The 18,073-nt window shown below is 33.9% G+C and overlaps 1 protein-coding gene across 1 annotated transcript in view; it reads left to right on the top strand.

Annotated features, from left to right (window-relative positions):
• LOC129226775 (myocardin-related transcription factor A-like) overlaps positions 1 to 18,073 on the top strand; it is a 151,385-nt gene that overhangs the window by 113,339 nt on the left and 19,973 nt on the right. The gene's annotated exons all lie outside the window — the stretch shown is intronic.

Genomic DNA, 18,073 nt, shown 5'->3' with positions numbered 1-18,073 from the left:
GATGAAATTAAACAGCAAAAATTCATCTAAATGCAAAATTTAAAGATTACTAATTCCCATCTTTTGAGATTGATAAGAAATAAAAATACATAACGTTATACGCTGCAAATAATCTTTATTATAAGTGTACCTACTGGTCGATATGGGCTATTAATTCTTCATCTGTATTACCGCATCCGAATCACCATTTCTTTTTTGTGGATATGTCTCGTATTACCAGGAGGGTGTACAGAAATTTTGTTGCCCGTCACAAATAAAACTCTTACGGGCCCCCTCCATATTATTTACCCCTACTATTTGGGCCCCCATCAGGCTCGGGCCCGGGTCAGCAAGTGTCCCTTCTCCCCCCCCCGTGTACCCCGCTAATGCGTATTACCAATTCTAGAAAATCCAAAGTCATAATATGACGGGTGTAACGTTCTTGACCATTTCCATTCTCTTCCATTTGTAGAAACAAGAAACCCAACGTGTAGGTACTTATCGCAATTCATGATTGTAAAAAGCGTAATTTGAATTCAAGAAGTCGAAATTCAAATGCGAATCCTGGATGCTCTTTTTTTGTGTGTGTGTGTGTATATACGGGGGGGGGGGGTCATTTCTAAGCCTTTCTGGAAAAAGAAAATAACCATTAAAATTTGTGAGCCTAAGTATAATTCGGTTTCAACTAGATCTAAACGCAATGTATCAACTTGACCGAAACAACACCATTACGTTAACTCAGAAACGTGTGGGGAAAAAACATCTGCGAATATCAGAAACTTATGTTAGGAAAAATCATGTCCTCTATTCAAGGAACACAAATCTTGGTTTAATATGATATAACTACTTAAACACCCTACGCGAGAGTTGAAAACAAACTATAAAAATTTACTTTTGTGCACAAGAAAGCATTTTTTTTACGGAAAACTTGCAAACAAAAAAAGACAGCTTGGAATAATCATAACTCGGCGGCAGGGCTGTGGAGTCGGAGTCGTTTGAAAAACATGTCGACTCCGACTCCGGGTTTCATTTTTTTTTCTTTAATTTTCCCTGACTCTCCTTGCATTTTTTGAAAAATTAACTACGAATTAATTTGATTACATGTATATACCTACTTATAAGAAAATAACTCATTGTGGCAACTAGCTGGCTTGATTGTTTATCGAATTTTCTGTAACAGCTACCTACGCCGTCTCCTAGTTTGCTTATTTTCTAACTTAATTTAACTGACAGCAACTGTCAGCAAACAATTTTGTTGCCTAACATTTTCTAAATAATCACTTTGAAATAAAAATAATATATTTTTTACCTCGATCTCTGTTATAAAATAGTAAAAGGAATGCATGTATCGCTTGAGCAAGTCGAGAAACTTCTCAGGGTGCTTGGTAAATTCAAAAGAGTGTTGGTACGAAAGCACAAATACAAAAAATCCGATAAAATATAGGGGATAATGTTGTACCTTGGAACACTTTTCATATTTTAATTTTTAACGTCAATTATTTGAATCAAATTTAAAATCTAAAAGTCACATTAAAATAGCCCAACACACTTCTATAGAATATATATTTTTTAATTCAGACAATTTGAAAATAAAATGTTGCCAGCCATTTAAAGTATAAGTTCCAAGTTACCCCAAGGTTCAACATCCTATTGTACCTTGGGACTCATCCTGTTGTTCTATGGGAAAGTCTTCATGATTCAGGAAACAGCCTTATTATACTTGAACCAATTTTGCACCAGAAAAGAAAAAGTTGTTTAAAAGACTACATATAAGATTAGAACATTGTTCCATGTTCCTAAACATATCTTAATTATTAAGAACCATGCATGTTGTACCTTGGAACGTGTCCTAACGTACAAAATGTTTGGCTTTCCCAAGGTACAATCACCACGTGGTTTAATGAAAACCAAAATGATGGTCAATCTAGAAGCACTATAAATAATTTGCTTATGAGAAAATAATGAAAGTACTTCTCTTTTATAACAGAACAAAATTCAATTGGCTAAATTTACAAATACATACAAAGACGGAAAATGAAATGAAAACGAAGAAAATATTTACTTTTGAGTCATGAAATTCTCTTTCTCTCACAAAATCGTCAATTTTACTCATTTGATGCTGATTTTTACTATGGCACCATTTAGGATGAAAGGTTGCTATTAGAAATTATAAAAACATGGCTGCTAAAAATAGATTCTTAGAAATTAGCAGTGCCCCAAGGTACAACACTCTCCCTTAAATGTTTTTTTTAATTCTAAAAATTTTATCTAAGAAAGCTTGGTTAACACTGAAAAGTACAAAATAAAATTAGTATATGATTTATTGCTTATAACACTCAATAATTATAATTAATCCTAAAATCTTCATATTAAGGTTAATTCTGAAGCCGTCAATTAAAAAATTAAAATTAAAAATTGAGCCAAGAAATATAGGTATAGTTAAAGCTATTCGTACAAAGCTGTATACCGCCGTATTTTGTGTAAAATTTGCTCCAGACGTACATGTACACGACCTCTCTCCGCAATATAGTGCAATATTTTTGTTGAAATTTTTAAGATGAAATTTAAGATTTATTATTGGGGAATTTTTTCAGAATTAAAGAATCTCAATTTTTATAAACTCTGAAATTAAGTTGAGGTGTCACCCACCAGATGAGTGCCACCCGGGAGGGAGGGGGAGGGGCGCCACCTCTCAAGAAAAGTTTTTGGCTTAGCAAAAAAGTTTTTTTTTTCTTTCAAAACTCTTTCTCTCACTCTTCTCAGTGCTTTCAAAAATTGAAAGCACATGATTTGATCAGCATCTGTTAAACATTAAAGAGGAGCAAATTAATCTTTTTAATTTTTTTAAAAAATGAGACTTTTTAGTAATCTTACTTTAGAAATCGCACCTACCGGATAATTTGATTTTCATATTGAATTTCTAACGTTGTATGCATCTTACCAGGAAACATCACGATCAAGGAAATTCAAAAAAATTCCAAATTGGTGGCATTCGAAAGGGCATTGGAAAACATGTTTATGGCACTGAAACTACGTGCCCTCGTGACCACGTTATCGAAATATGATGTCTTAAAAATTGCCGAAATTTTTAATAAAGTCGCCAAATTTAGCGAGTTTTGTTCAGAAATGGAAGGTACGGCGCGAATTCAACATCTGCATCTGACAAGACATTTCACTTCCATATTTGGTTACCACCAAAGCGCGTGAGAAATATCGCATTAATTCTTTACTCGGGGTGACTACCATGGCGCGGGGTGTCGTGGCACAGACTGCGGCATTGCAAATTTTTAGGGGCTTGTGTTCCGGGATATTAACGTGCAACTGTATAGGGGAAAACGCCACAGCCCCGAAATATTTGTTTTATTTTATTGCAAAAACAATGGAATTTTTTGTTATTCTTAAGACTTAAAAAACTGATGTTTAAAACTTTTATGCTTCTGCGGGTGAAATATTTCCACTGAAAGAGTTTATTCGATGATGAAACTGTTTTGAAAAAAATATGATTACCGTAGAGAAACGGTAAACACACTTTAAAGTCTTTTTTTTTTTTTTTTTTTTTTGAAAAGTCGTAAATCTGAAGTCTTCAACAGTATCTAAATACGAAGAAAACGACATTTTTAAAGATTTCAAACCATGTTCTCAAATTAAAAAAAAAAACGATTTCTGTCAGTTATTTCCAGTGTGTTTTTCGTTATGTGTATCGTTTTCAAGTTATGTGTAAACCCTCTAACAAGTCAAATTAAAAAAAAAAAAAACTATTAATTTTTATTTTGCTCGTATTTGAATTCCCTTTTAACGTGAAACATAATTGGTAAAAGTGACTTCAGTATTTTTAAAAATGACTAAATAACATGCAATATGATGTGCATTTACGTTATAGCGACTTTCAGTTGCAGTGACAGACTTTTTCGAACTACAGGGGTTGTTGTAATGAACGTCGACTATAAAATTTTTGATAAGAATCTGTTATGAAGTAATTTCCGACATCGTTAGTTTTGCTGTGCAAATTTTTGACATTTACTATCCGTTGTTTTCTTTTTTTTAATAATTATTTTTTTCGATTTTAGATTAAACATTTTCGCTAGCAGTGGTCAGACAATAAAACTTCATGAATGATAATAACTTTTGAAAAAATAAATAAGAGCTGGGATACTACAATCCATGATCATGTTCTTTCAACATCAAAAACTATCCATTTTATTTTCAATATATAAGCTTTAATAAGCATGTTTTTTTTTTTACTTATTCATATTAATTCTCGTACATAATTATTAATTACTTACAACACATTTCATTACAAGAGTACAAACTTAAATTAGTTAAGTAAAACACACTTGAAATGCACTTAAATTCTGAAACACATTATTATCACGATTACAAAGTTAAATCCTACGTTCAATTTCGTTATAAAGTTGTAGCTCCTCTGGAAAAAGCTCTCTAGTTTCCATTTCACAGGCTTCATAGTTACTTTTTTAATTTTACCCACACAAGTAAAGGGTTAATTCGAAACATCGTTTACGCGCCTTTGCAGATGACCAGAAATGGAAATGAGAGTCTTGCTAGACGCAGGCGATGAAATCCCGTGGTATTTTCCATTTCTTGCCAAGTCTTATAAATTTGGCGAATTTTCGTAAGATTTCGACAGATTTTGACCCCCCATATCTCAAAAACAAAAGGACGAGGGCACACAATATTTGGGTCAAATTTTTTTCTAAAGATACTCTTTCGAATGCGACCATTTAAAACTTTTTTCATGATTACTGAACTCGTGATGTTTCCTGGTTAGGTTTACAATAAAATACAACGCGAAAATTTCATAAAAAGGAATTAATATTTGAATATCTATTTAGGAGTTTTCCCCCCTTTCCCATAAGGCGGGATTTGAAAAAAATCAATTTAAAAAAATAAAAAAGCCGCAGTCGGAGTCGGATGTTTCAAAATCTTGGAGTCGGAGTCAAACATTTTCCTTCCGACTCCGCAGCCCTGTTCGGCAGCAGGAAAAATTCAGCACCGTAAAAAGAATGTTGCGTAGGAGCATTGCCTCAAAAAGAACTTTTCCCGACTCTTTTGAAACAATTTCGTCTTTAAACTCATGACCAAAAAGGAAAACGCATTGGAGAAAAAAAAAGTTTGATTGCTCACCTAAATCCCAGGGCTGTTTTATTTTTGTAAATGCTTTTTTCTTTCATTAAACTAGCAAGATTCTGAACACTGTCACAAGACAACTCACTGACTGAACTACTGAATTGAATTGAAATGTACCGGACAGAACAGTTCTCGCGGCGATTTTCCAGGGTCAACCCAACCCCCCTGTCTTAGTGCCATAAAAATGCCTTTCCTTTTGTTACTTCTTATCTAACACCCCACTTTCTCAGGGACAAAATACGACCTTGAAGAAAGAAGCGGGAATTCTCCGATCTCGGAAAAAGTGCTGAGTTACGGTAGAGTGCGAAATATGCTAGATGAAGTTTTCCGGAGGAAAAGAAACAAATATATATTTTGAAACTTTAAACCTTATACACATACAAAAAAAAAAAATGTCCAAAATTTCTCTTCTGGAAAAATTCAAACAAAACCACCAGAAGCCTGGGGCCCCTTTAGATGCAGGGGGAATTATTGGGAGCAATCAGTCCGCACCTAAAATCCATGACTAACTGTCAATTTCCAGGAGTTTTGAGCATGTTCCACTCAAAATTATGATTTTCCAAGGCATATCCACAAAAAAAAAAAAAAAAAAAAACAGTTTTTTCTTCCAGAAAAATCCAAACGAAGACAACTGTAGCCTGGGGGCCCTTTAGACGCAGGGGGCCCTATTGGGTGTAACCAGCCCGCGCCTAAAATCCATGACAAACTGTCAATTTACAGGACTTTTGAGCATTTTCCACACAAAATTTTGACTTTCCATGGCAAATTCTCAAAAGAAAGTTTTTGTCCCAGAAAAATTCAAACGAAGGCAGCTGAAGTCTGGGGCCCCTTTAGACGCAGGGGGTCCTATATTGGGGAGCAATCAGCCCGCGCCTAAAATCCATGACTAACTGTCAATTCCATGGGTTTTGAGCATTTTTCACTCAAAATTATGACTTTCCATGGCAAATTCTCAAAAGAGTTTTTTCTCCCAAAAAAATTCAAACGAAGGCAGCTGAATCCTGGGGCCCCTTCAGACGCAGGGGGCCCTATTGAGAGCAATCAACCCGCGCCTAAAATCCATAACTGTCAATTTCCAGGAGTTTTGAGCATTTTCCACTCAAAATTTTGACTTTCCATCTTTGAGGAAGTGACGCGGCTCCGAGGCCCCTTGCTTTGCTGGAGGCCCCAGCTAGCGCCTCATGCGCCTATTCGGTGATCCGCCACTGCCCGGCACACCATTTCAATCTATGTTCTGAGAAAGCATTTACCGACTTGAATTTTATTGTTTTTTTTTTTTCAATTTATTTCGTTTTTAACTACAAAACAATAAATGCTTAAAGCGTTTTTTGTCTTGTAATATGCATACAAATTGCTCCCAAAGGGACCATAGAGGCACATTTCAAAATGTATTAATTGATTTTAATCCAAAAGTGAACTTTCTTACCCAAAACTAGCAAATTTAGTTTATATTCCTATATTCATCACATCTTTCATATTTCTGCGGGTTTCTTACCCGCATCTTTGTGCAGAGAAGCAAATTGAAATCAATGTTTTAAGTGCGTCAAAACGTTGTTGATTTTGTGGGAAACCCATAAATCTTATATGTAGATGCCTCAGAGGTTGCTATAGGAGAAACCTTATCTCAACTATCGCATGGATATGGGAACCAATAGTAATTTTCTCAATGAAACTTAATAAAAGTCAACAAAAATGGTCAACCTATGATAAGGAATATTTTGCAATTTACTCTGCTATTAGAAAATTCAAACACATGTTAGAGGGCAGAATTTTTCCTATATATACGGACCAAAATCCACTTACGCATTTTAAACAAAATCCAAATAAATATTCATCAAGGCAATTACGCCATTTAGATTTCATTTCGCTGTACTCCACACACATTCGCCTTGTGAAAGGTTCAGAAAACGTGGTAGCAGATATTCTCTCGAGAATCGAAATTGAATCGATTACCAAATCTGCAAAATTTTAAAGAATTTGCAAATGCACAGAAAAATGATCCAGAAATTCGAAAATTTCTCGAAGACAAGACATCTTCTTTAAAATTGGAACTCAAACCACGCCAAACTGCAATTTACTTTGTGATGCTTCAACAGGTGTTCGATGTCCATTCTTTCCCGTTTCTTTTCGTAAAATAATATTTGATCATCTTCATGACATGGCAGATCCGGGGATCGCACTTCAACTAAGCTCATCTGTGCGCAATACGTATGACCTAATATGAAGAGCAAAACTAAACAGTGGGTGCAGTGCTGTGAATCATGTCAAAAAAAAACACAAGTACACAGGCACACCAAAATGCCACTCTTGGTACATTTTCTTTTCCGGATGCCAGATTCTCGTACATTCATGTAGATATCGTAGGTTCCTTGCCACCATCTGACGGTAAAACATTCTTACTATGATTGACCGCTTTTCCAGATGGCCAAAAGCAGTACCCCTATCTGACATCAATGCACTAACGGTATGCCGTGAAATATCCAACACTTGGATCTCTCGTTTCGGATGTCCATCGATAATAACTTCTGATCATCGAACCCAGTTTCGCTCTTCAATGTTCACTGAATTTATTCACTTACTGAGTACTCAAAAGATCTGAACAACCAGTTATCATCCAATTGCAAATGGACTTGTCGAACACTTCCACCGGCATCTAAAGTCTGCTATACAAGCTCAAAAAAATACTGACAGATGGTCAGAACTAATACACGTAGTTCTTCTGGATATCCAAACAGCCATTAAGGAAGATTTGCAATCTTCTTGTGCAGAACTCTTTTACAGAACAACCTTACGTCTTCCTTGTGACATCATCGATCCTACTGACACTCCTGCATGCGACTCGGGTTTTATAACTGATCTTCGCGACAGAATGAGACAGCTGAATCCTGTTGCGACATCTGCTCATTGCACCATCAGTATTACATCCATCCATTAGAAAAATATGCGATGATTTTAATAAGAGTTGACCATGTGAAACGACTTTTATATCAACCATATCCGTTTTGCTCAACACTTTATGAGGACCAGTAAATCGTCGCCTCAGAGCAACAGTAAAATATCTTAGTGTTATTTCTGGGATTAGATAACTTACTGTTGCTCTGAGGCGACGATTTATTGGTCCTCATAAAGTGTTGAGCAAAACAGACAAAACAATAGACATCAATGGTCGACGCATAACAGTTTCTCTTAACCGCGTTAAACCGGCTCATGTTATTCCAGAAACTATCCATTCTCCACCTACAGTAACTACAAATTTAAAACTCAATAAAACACCTGCAAACTATGTAACCAGATACGAAAGATGAGTACATTTTCAAAAAAAACTTAGCTACTTATATAACTTAATATATTTTCTTTTCATTGCAAAACATTAGTAAAAGATTTTACGTATATATAAATCAATCCCAAATTTTCAATTATTTTTTTATATATGTATATATTTTATGTTTTTAATAAAACAATGTAAAATCGCTTCTAGTCTCGCCCTCGAAACAAAACAAAAAAAATATATAATACCTTTGGGTTAACAACCCTCAGTCACTGGGTGGATACTCTATGGGAAACCCATAAATTCATCAGCAGAAGGAGAAATCCCAATTGCGCAATGATGGAAACCCCAATTATGCAACCACTTAAAATCCCACAAGTCTGAGAATCTGAACTGGGAGTCAGAGGAAAGTTGTCACCGGAAGAGTATGCATGTAATTTTCATGTATTAAACAGTGATTTACCAAAAATCGAATTATGTAGTCAATATTCCTCTTCTGACACCACTACAAAATCTATTTCTGTAGTTATTTGAATAACTACATGCTTGCGTGCTGCATAACTTGAATGCTGTTATATGAAAGATGTGATCAATAGTGTCAATCACTGGGCACACTATTAGTTTAGATAACAAACCTGTAAACATACCACATTTTTAGCGTTATTTGAGAACAGATCAGTTAAAATTAGTCTTGAGTAAAATCTTCTCCCGTTTTTTTTTTTCTTTTCGACACGTGGAACCAGGGGCGGCAAATAGGGGGGTCAAGAGGGGGCGTTCGCACCCCCAAATTTTTTGAGAAGAATGATAGAAAACGGATGAATTCAATTTATGTAAGTCGGAAATCTCGCTGGTTCTCAGCAACTATTTGATAAAACTCGACACATTCTCAGACTAGAAAAAGTGTTTTTCGTTATTTGGATGATGACTTAGAAATTCATGAAGTATTTTCAGCTTTTTCAGAACATAGAAAACTGATAGAGAACCATGGTTAATTTTAACTAAAGAAGACATTGCCTCATATAGGCTAATTATTTCACACTTGTGTGCCCAGTGTAACGATGGTATGTCCGATATGAGAGGCTCGTGAAAAGTGGTGCGTCTGCATGGTTTTCACAAGAAAATTCCTTGATATTTTACATTCACCTTTACGCTCATTTTTTAAGTGTAAATTTATCTAATGAGTGTTTATCGCTTTCCTTCTGCTATAGAAACACGTTTCAGCTGCTCAATACATTATAATGCTTTCATAGAAACTTCTTAAAAGTGCATGTGATTATTGAATAAAAAAAGACATATCAACCAAATACCTTTTATGGGACTCTATAATTATGCAATCGCGGAGTGACACAAGATAATCTTCAAGAGTTTAAACGATAAAAACATTTCTCTATAACTTGAAAGCAGTGATTTGACGACTGGAAAATTTATTGCAAAACGATTCTTGCAATGGTGAAAAAGCTCATGCCCTTTAGCATAGCACAAGCAATATACCGACAGAATGGTTTTCACATCTAGAGACTGCAGTTTCGTCCTTGTTATGGACTCATCAGTCTGGAATAGTGAATAACAGAGCTTGAGGCAGATGATATCTCATTGAAGCTAAGAGCGCCGACATGACTAGATTATTCAATGATGAAAAGTTTAAGCACCTCACAGTTTTTGAAGTAGCCTGGGTGATTTTGAAGAGCAAGATACAAAAAGTGTTTTCATACATAACTTTGTGTTACTTCAATCATTTTTTAACTATTACAATCAGCTTAGCTAGTAGAGAAAGATTTTTTTATATGTCTCAGGAGTTTAGAGAAATATTTTCGAATCACAAAGGGGGGGGGGGGAATTAAAAAAAAAAAAACCTTTTCCATTTAGCTGAACTGGCAAAACAGCAAGACATTGGGCACTGATAGATTAGTAACTTAACACGATTTCCTGCTCTTCCGAATTCCAAAAATCATGCATTATAACTTTTCCAAAAGGTCTAAAAACTTTAGTAGCGACATGTTTTGTATGATAACTTTTTAGTCAATGAATCAAAATTTTAATTGTTTCTAAACACTAATTTTATTTATATTAAACCGATTTTATGACAACTTCTTGTTAGCTAATGTGTGTTTGGTTTCGCTTTGGGGTTATACATATTTAAGAAATTCGACCCCCCAAATGAAATGGTGAAATGCCGCCCCTGCGTGGAACGAGAATCAATAAGAGAAATGCTTTAACTTTTTAAATCATTAATAATGCCATGTGAAAAACTTAATTTTATCAAGTTCCTTCTTTAATTTCTTATACGATTTAATTCCTCAATTTGAAAACAATCGTCATTGGGTATTTGTTACATCAGTTTACCGTTATGTTTTGCAAGACTGAATATGCAAGGATGCAGGGCTAGATTACTGAATAGACCAACTACTAGGCCGTGGTCTAGGGAACTTGCCTTTTCATAGACCCCCAAATCGTTAAAATTGTTTCAGCAAATGGTTAAAATTTAAGATTGAACTACGGGGGGCCCCAGAAAAGACTTCGGCTTGGGGGGGGGGAGCAAAAATAAGTGTCTAGTATTTAATTATTCTGATCTAAAGCAACGAACTTAGTGTCTTATTCTTAAAGCAATTCGAAAACGTACAAGTCCATTTTTTCTGACCAACGGATTTTTTTTTTCATTATTATTAATTTTTCAAGTTTCCTTTCCCGCAGTGTGAGGGGGGGGGGAGTTCGATAGTTGCCTAGTTAAAACTAATGATGTGCCGGATATCCGTATCCATGGATATCCGAAGGAAAATAAAGATCTGTATCCGTATCCGTTAATTTTTTGACGGATCTTAAACGATCTTTTCTATTCTTAAATATTTGAATAAAACACTTAAATTCTGTTTAAATTAGGTTATATTCCCCATTTAAATTATAAGGTATTATTTACAAAGCCAGTTTGTACCTTCCGGTCGCAAAAAGAAAACGGTAATAAGTTTTAAAAGTGTATCTGTGTGTCTATTTCCGGCATCGTAGCTCCTAAACAGATGAACTGATTTTGATAGTTCTATTTTCTTTCAAAAGGTGACTTAATCGAAAGTGTTCTCAGCTTGGCCTCTTCTTTGCTGAACTTTATTGCCAAAGATATTGATTAAAAACTGACTTAACGGTTTTCACACTTATGGTAATGAAAACTTACCCGTACATTAAAAAAATTGGCACTAATTTAAAGGACGAAGTTCTCTGCGTTTAATATGAAACTTTCTCATTTAAAATTTTCAAGTTATGTACAGTAGGATCTAGTTAAGTAAATTTTAAATGCAATTCGAAGCTGTCATATGCGTGATTGTTAGCGATTTAATTGTTGGAAGTCAAGACGGAAAAGCTCAATGATTTAAAATTTCTACCTGCTGTCAGTTCATATTTGTTAACAGTTTGTGTTCTGACCCGCAAAATTCATATTAATCTGAGGTCGGCTCTCTGGGACATGTTTTTTTTTTTTTTTTTAAAATTGTTATTTCGTCGGTAAGGGCAAATTGGGTAGAATGGGTCAACGCTGCATTTATGCTAAAATAAAATGCAAAAAATTATTTCTAGCCTCTCCAATATCAGCTTTACGTAGACTCTTGCTTCTGTATTCCCTAGATCAACTGAGCAAGCACACATTTTATTTACGCATTAATGCACCGCTGTCGTATTCCTCCCAATTGTCCCTCAATTTTAACGGATATTTATTTAAAGATTAAATCATAGTCTTGATTTTATTTTTGCCGTAGATGACATTCTTCGAAGAAACAGTGCCGTTACCCTGACGGGAATACCTTAAATTACGAATTTTACACTTTGATAGTTGAATTGGGTAAACAAATTTTGAGCTCCGTATCGGTGGATCATGACACCAATGATCCGTATCCGCGGATCTACTTTTTTAACGATCCGGCACATCACCAGTTAAAACATAAAGCCCAGCGAGACGGAGAAAGACAGTGTCGGCGGAACTTCCGCACTCGAGGTCTTGGAACGTTTGCATTGGAGTAACAAGTTGCACATTCTGGGGACCATAGGTAATTTTGGGATATTGAAAGAAAAAAAATATCTAAATTAATTATATACTACCTATTTTTAGCAATCAACAGCAGATACATTTTCTCGAAGCAGATAAGTGAAATTTTGAGTTTTGTAATGGGGTCGTTTCCGAAATTTTAAAAGTATTTTTTTCTGAACGAGCATGCTTAAAAACATAGTCAAATTTAAAAAACGGACAGATCCTAAGTTTATGTTAGCTGCTTTTCAAATAGCATTAAGTGAACCGATTCTAATTTTTTGACCCATATAAAAAAATCAACATAACTTTTAAGGGTATTAACGATCCTTAAATTGTTGAAATACCTACAAAGTGGTTGAAATAATTTTAACCATTCATTACGCGTTACTTTGTTTATTTTGCCTACGTTCATTTTATCCGACTCATAGACAGGTTTTCTTAAAACTGTTCTAATATTCTATTATTTTGAATTTGGGTTGTATTAATTAAAATTTTTAGCCGTAAAATGAGAAAAGTTTTTCAGATTGCACTCGGAATTGATTTCAAAAAATACACTTAATTATAAATTATCTAAAATCCAAAACAAATTGAAAAGTACACAAAGCGGAAAATCCCACTTAATAAATGCAGTTTAGTGTTAAAAAAATATTTCAAACTGCCTTACTTTTATAAGCTGGAACTAAGCGTCTTTACGTTCTTATTTGGGATTCAAGGAATAAATCACTGTTCACACTTTTGTTATCTTCAGGAAAATAAACATTTCGGAAGCGTGACGCACGCGGTCTCCCAGGCTCTAGTAAATTACACTGAGGATCCAGTACCATGGTCGAAATAACCACGCTAAGTGCAAAAGATACGTCACAAAATAAAAAAATGAATTGATTCACAAAAACAATGGGGCTGTTTCCTTCAGCCAAAAGTACTACTTTTAGTCACTGAAATTGATTGAATAAGCAAAAAAAAAAAAATAACATGGAGCCCAAAAAAACTTCTATTTTCCGAAGTTATTTTTTTATTGATTTTTATTTTTTGAATGTCCGATTTCGGAAATAAGGCTTGGTCTTGAAGTAATGTACTTTGGCGCGCCAAATGTTTACGCTTTGCTGTCAACCACTTTGCCATAATCAGCGCTGTGCGTAATATCATTCCATCACTTGTTATGTCATGTGCAGAAGCGTAAAAAATGAATTTCAATCTGCGCACCGATTGAAATATTATCCTCTGTCAAATTATTTAAAAAATGGTTAAATTGTATGTTTTTAAGCATGTTCTTTCAGAAAAAAATACTTTTAAAATTTAGGAAACAATACCATTCCAATAATTTAGTTTGCAAAAAAAAAAAAAAAATTGTAAATTCACTGAAAAAGAAGTAACTAACAAGGAAAACACATATAGAATTTAAACTTTAATACTTACTTTTTTCAGATAACTGCAGCTGGAAAAAAAAATCAATTGCATGTGATAGACAGTGCACAAAAATAATTCTTTTATTGTATGTAAATACAAAAAAAAAAAATCACAATTAACATGGATAGCAGAAAAAAAGGTAAGTAGGCAGTTGATTAGTAGATATTAGTTTTATCATTCAGTAAGTATGTAAGTAAGATACAATTAACCAGTGCGCTTCCAAAAGCATAATAAACATTTGAGCGTAGAAAAAAAACCAATGGAATTCAAACTGAACATTGTTGGGAAGTAAATTTACGAAGTAAAAAACCAAATTTGATAGTTCTGAAAGTCTGGAAAACGGGATTACCACACGAACATCAATACAAAAGAAATAACTTTAGGAAGAAATTCTTTGTTTCGATTTTATGACAAGAAAAAAATCTGAAAACCACAACTTTCACAAATAAAAGAGACGTCGATTGTGTCAGTACTTTACACAAACTTAGTTACAATTACGCATCAGAACAAACTCTTAAGTTATTTACGGTTTGACACAACAGAAACCCCTTACGAAACCAGTATATTTTAGTTGGGTCTTGAGTTTAAACCCCTATAAATTTGTACACCACAAATATGACACCAGTACTTGATTTCGATTTACACACCTGTACAGTTAATCATGCATTTCGAACACCTGTACTTCATTATGCATATCTGTATCTACATACGTCTAACTCAGTTACACGTTGGCAACCAGAAAACCTGTAGTATATTACATTCTAAATATGCAGACTGAATTACACATCGCAAACCAGGGCACTTGTACTTGATTTTCATGTCACTGTGCACATGTATACTCAACTACATATCCGAAATCACACCACCTACACCTTATTATATATCACTGCATATCTTTACACTTAATTTCATTCGGAAATGAGAATACCAATACATACACACGAGAAGAACAATCAAATAGCTCTTTGGACATTTTGAAATTGGTAAAAAAAGCACACGATAAACATGTAAAAACAAACCAAGAATTGTCAGACTTTGTAGAAACTAAGCTAAAAAAAACTGCAGTTCGTTAAAAAAATGTATCTTATCGAATAAAATCATTGAAAATCAATAATGTTAAACACAATAAAACAAGGATAAAATCTAAAATCATTTTATTAATATCACAAGATAAAAATTCTCTAATACGTCTTGTGACCTTTGCAAATAAAAACAGAACTTCATTACTTTTACAATGGCGATTAAATAAATACTGTTTGCATTACCTCTGAAGAAGCCAAGGTAACCAGTTAAGAAAACAAGAAATGTGATTTCGTTGTGTCTAGATTTTTTCCCCTTCTCTCTCAGAGAAAAATACCAGTACTTAATTTCAGAGTTTACACAAATGTACACTTAATTACGCATTAGACACCAATACTTGAGCACACGTCACTGCACATGTATGCTCAAGTAAACATCGGAAACCAAAACACTCATGCTTAATTTCACACAATAATCAAAGAGATCCGAATACCTTTAAAGTTTTGAAATCAAAAAATATTGTTTACACAGCCAGTAAAATCTTAGTATATAAATTGAATAGAATACCAATAAACCAAGCATTACATAATTTTAGCTCCACAAACAGAAAAACAAACATGGTATACCAGGAACCACTGTATGGCTCAAAATAAAACCAAAAAGAAACAACGAAGTGTTTTACACAAACTGGAGTATACATATTTGTCAAAAACCATTTTATTCCTTCATGTCAGTGAACACAGTAATGCTAATGAATAAAACCTTCAAGAAACTGAATATTTATTGATTTTGCCGCTTTTTTCCAGCCACACAGACACAACAGAGAACATTGCATGATTGTCAATGGCGTACCACATTTCCACTAAACATCGCATTCGCCTGATTGCTTGAGGGAATTTCAGTGAACTACACACACACAAAACACTAAACAAAACCCACAAACTACGCATATTAAACCGTAATCTTAAGTTTGTTATGCAATATAAAAAAAATACATAACAAACTGAATTATAAATACCGAAACCAAACCAATGCATACTAATCAACAAGACTTTAAAGAAACAAAATTTTCATACAGGGTTTAAGAAAATAAATTTCAGGGTAAAAAAAATACTTAAAAACCCTAAAAGTAAATATACTTAGCGAAAGGTGCTTGCTCTGTCAGTTTTCCATGCTCCATGTTTTTCTTGAAGAGTAAAATTGCCTGAGAAAAAACAAAACTTTCATACACAATTTGAGAAAATATAATTCATGGTAAAACTTAGCAACTATAGCTGGAAAAAAATTACTTGGAACCATGTTTGCTAATCCTTCCCTGCGTCAATTTTCCATCTTCAATTATCTCTGTTCCACGCTTTCCTTCAAGAAAACTCCCTAGAAAATTACAAGTTTTTCATACAGTATTAGAGAAAATGAATTTTAAGGTAAAAAAAAAATCAAGCAATAGTTACGAGTACGAAGAGAAGATATTTAGGCACCAGGTTTACTATTCCTTCCCATTCGGCAATTTTCCATCCTCAACTCTCGTTGTTCAACGCTCTTTTTGAACAAAATTCCCTAGAAAATTACAAATTTTTCGTACCGTAGTAGAGAAGATTAATTTTAAGGTAAAAAAAGTCAAGTAATAGTTACGAGTTCGAAGAGAAGATATTTATCCACCAGGTTTATTATTCCTTCCCATTCGTCGACCTTCTATCCTCAATTCTAACTGCTCCACGCTTTCTTTCAATAAAATTTCCTACAAAATTACAAATTTTTCACACAGTATTAGAGCAGATAAATTTAGAGGTAAAAAACAAGCAATAGTTACGAACTCGAAGAGAAGATACTTATCCACAAGTTTTACTAATCCTTCCCATTCGTCATTTTTCCATCCTCAATTCTCCCTGTTCCACGCTCTTTGAAGAGCGATTCCCTAGAAAATTAGAAAACTTTCATACAGTATGAAAGGAAATGAAATTCAAGGTTATGAACAACTTAAATGAAAAGCTCGAAAAGAGTACTAGTGGCATTTTGTTAATAGTTCCCTGGCAATTTTCCATCCTTATGATTTCTATATTCCTCGCTTTCTTTAAAGAGTGTTAACCACTTAGGAAATTACAAGATATTAATCATTCTAAATACGTATATTTAGCCACATGTCACCTGGTTTTATATATGCATTTAGAAAATATAAATCTGCTGACTACTGTTTATACTACAGCACTTTCTTCGGAAAACTGGAGCAGTCTAGTAAACAACTAAACAAATATTAGTACAGTAGTAGGAGTTGGAAAAAAAATTGAAACTAACGAAGCTTTCTATAAAAAAATTGCACAAATATGCTGTAGAAGAACTAACAAAAATATTTTACAGGTTTGCTATCTGACAAAATTCAAAATACTACTGAAAGAGCAGTAAAATTTTGCAGATGAAATAAATTGTCTTTATAAAACGGGCAAAAAAGGGAGCTCAATATTAAAATTTAATTTGGAAATTGGAGTTAGAAATATAAACATTCCAGCTGTGCATAATATAGAAGTAAACGAAATCTAATCGAAGTTGCTTCCAGATGCTGTGCATCAGCTGTGAATTTCCGCATTAGATTACCCAACAAATCTGCAAGAGAGAAACAAACGGTTAATGGTTTATTTCAAAAAACACTTAATGTAATGTAAAAAATTAAAACACTTACCAAGTAGTCTCTTGTCTCACTAGTAATCCGATCTTGAACAAGAAATACCGCAAGCTTGCGTCGAATTCATGAAACGAATTCACGTTATAGTAATCAAACGCTTTTCTACTTGACGAAGACTTCAAAATTTCGAATCGTCAAAATATGTCTTCAAATAAAAGGATTTTTTTTTTTTTTTTTTTGAAAGAATGAATAATGAAAAAAAAATTCTTCTAAATGAAGTAGGGATTTTGCCAAAATGGAAAAATTAACCTATTAGTTCTTCATATGTCAATTAAGAATGATTTAAGAACAGGTTTGAGGGCAATTCAGAAAAATAAACTCAAAGCAATCAAGAATAAGACAAATTCTGAACATAAATAAGAATAAAACAAATGCAGAAGGCAATTCAAAATAATTAAAACTGACTGAAGATAATTGAGAAGGCTAATTGAAATTCAGCCTAAGATAAAATTCTGACAGCAAACGTTTCAAGAATTTTCAGACGATTACAATCGAACACTGCAAAAAAAAAAAACTAAGCACCTTTTCGAACGTCCTAACAATGCTCGGCGTTTTTACAGAGACTTAC

The sequence above is a fragment of the Uloborus diversus genome, chromosome 7, assembly GCF_026930045.1.
Source record: "Uloborus diversus isolate 005 chromosome 7, Udiv.v.3.1, whole genome shotgun sequence".
Taxonomy (NCBI): Eukaryota; Metazoa; Arthropoda; class Arachnida; order Araneae; family Uloboridae; genus Uloborus; species Uloborus diversus.
This window is presented reverse-complemented; position numbering and strand designations above follow the sequence as displayed.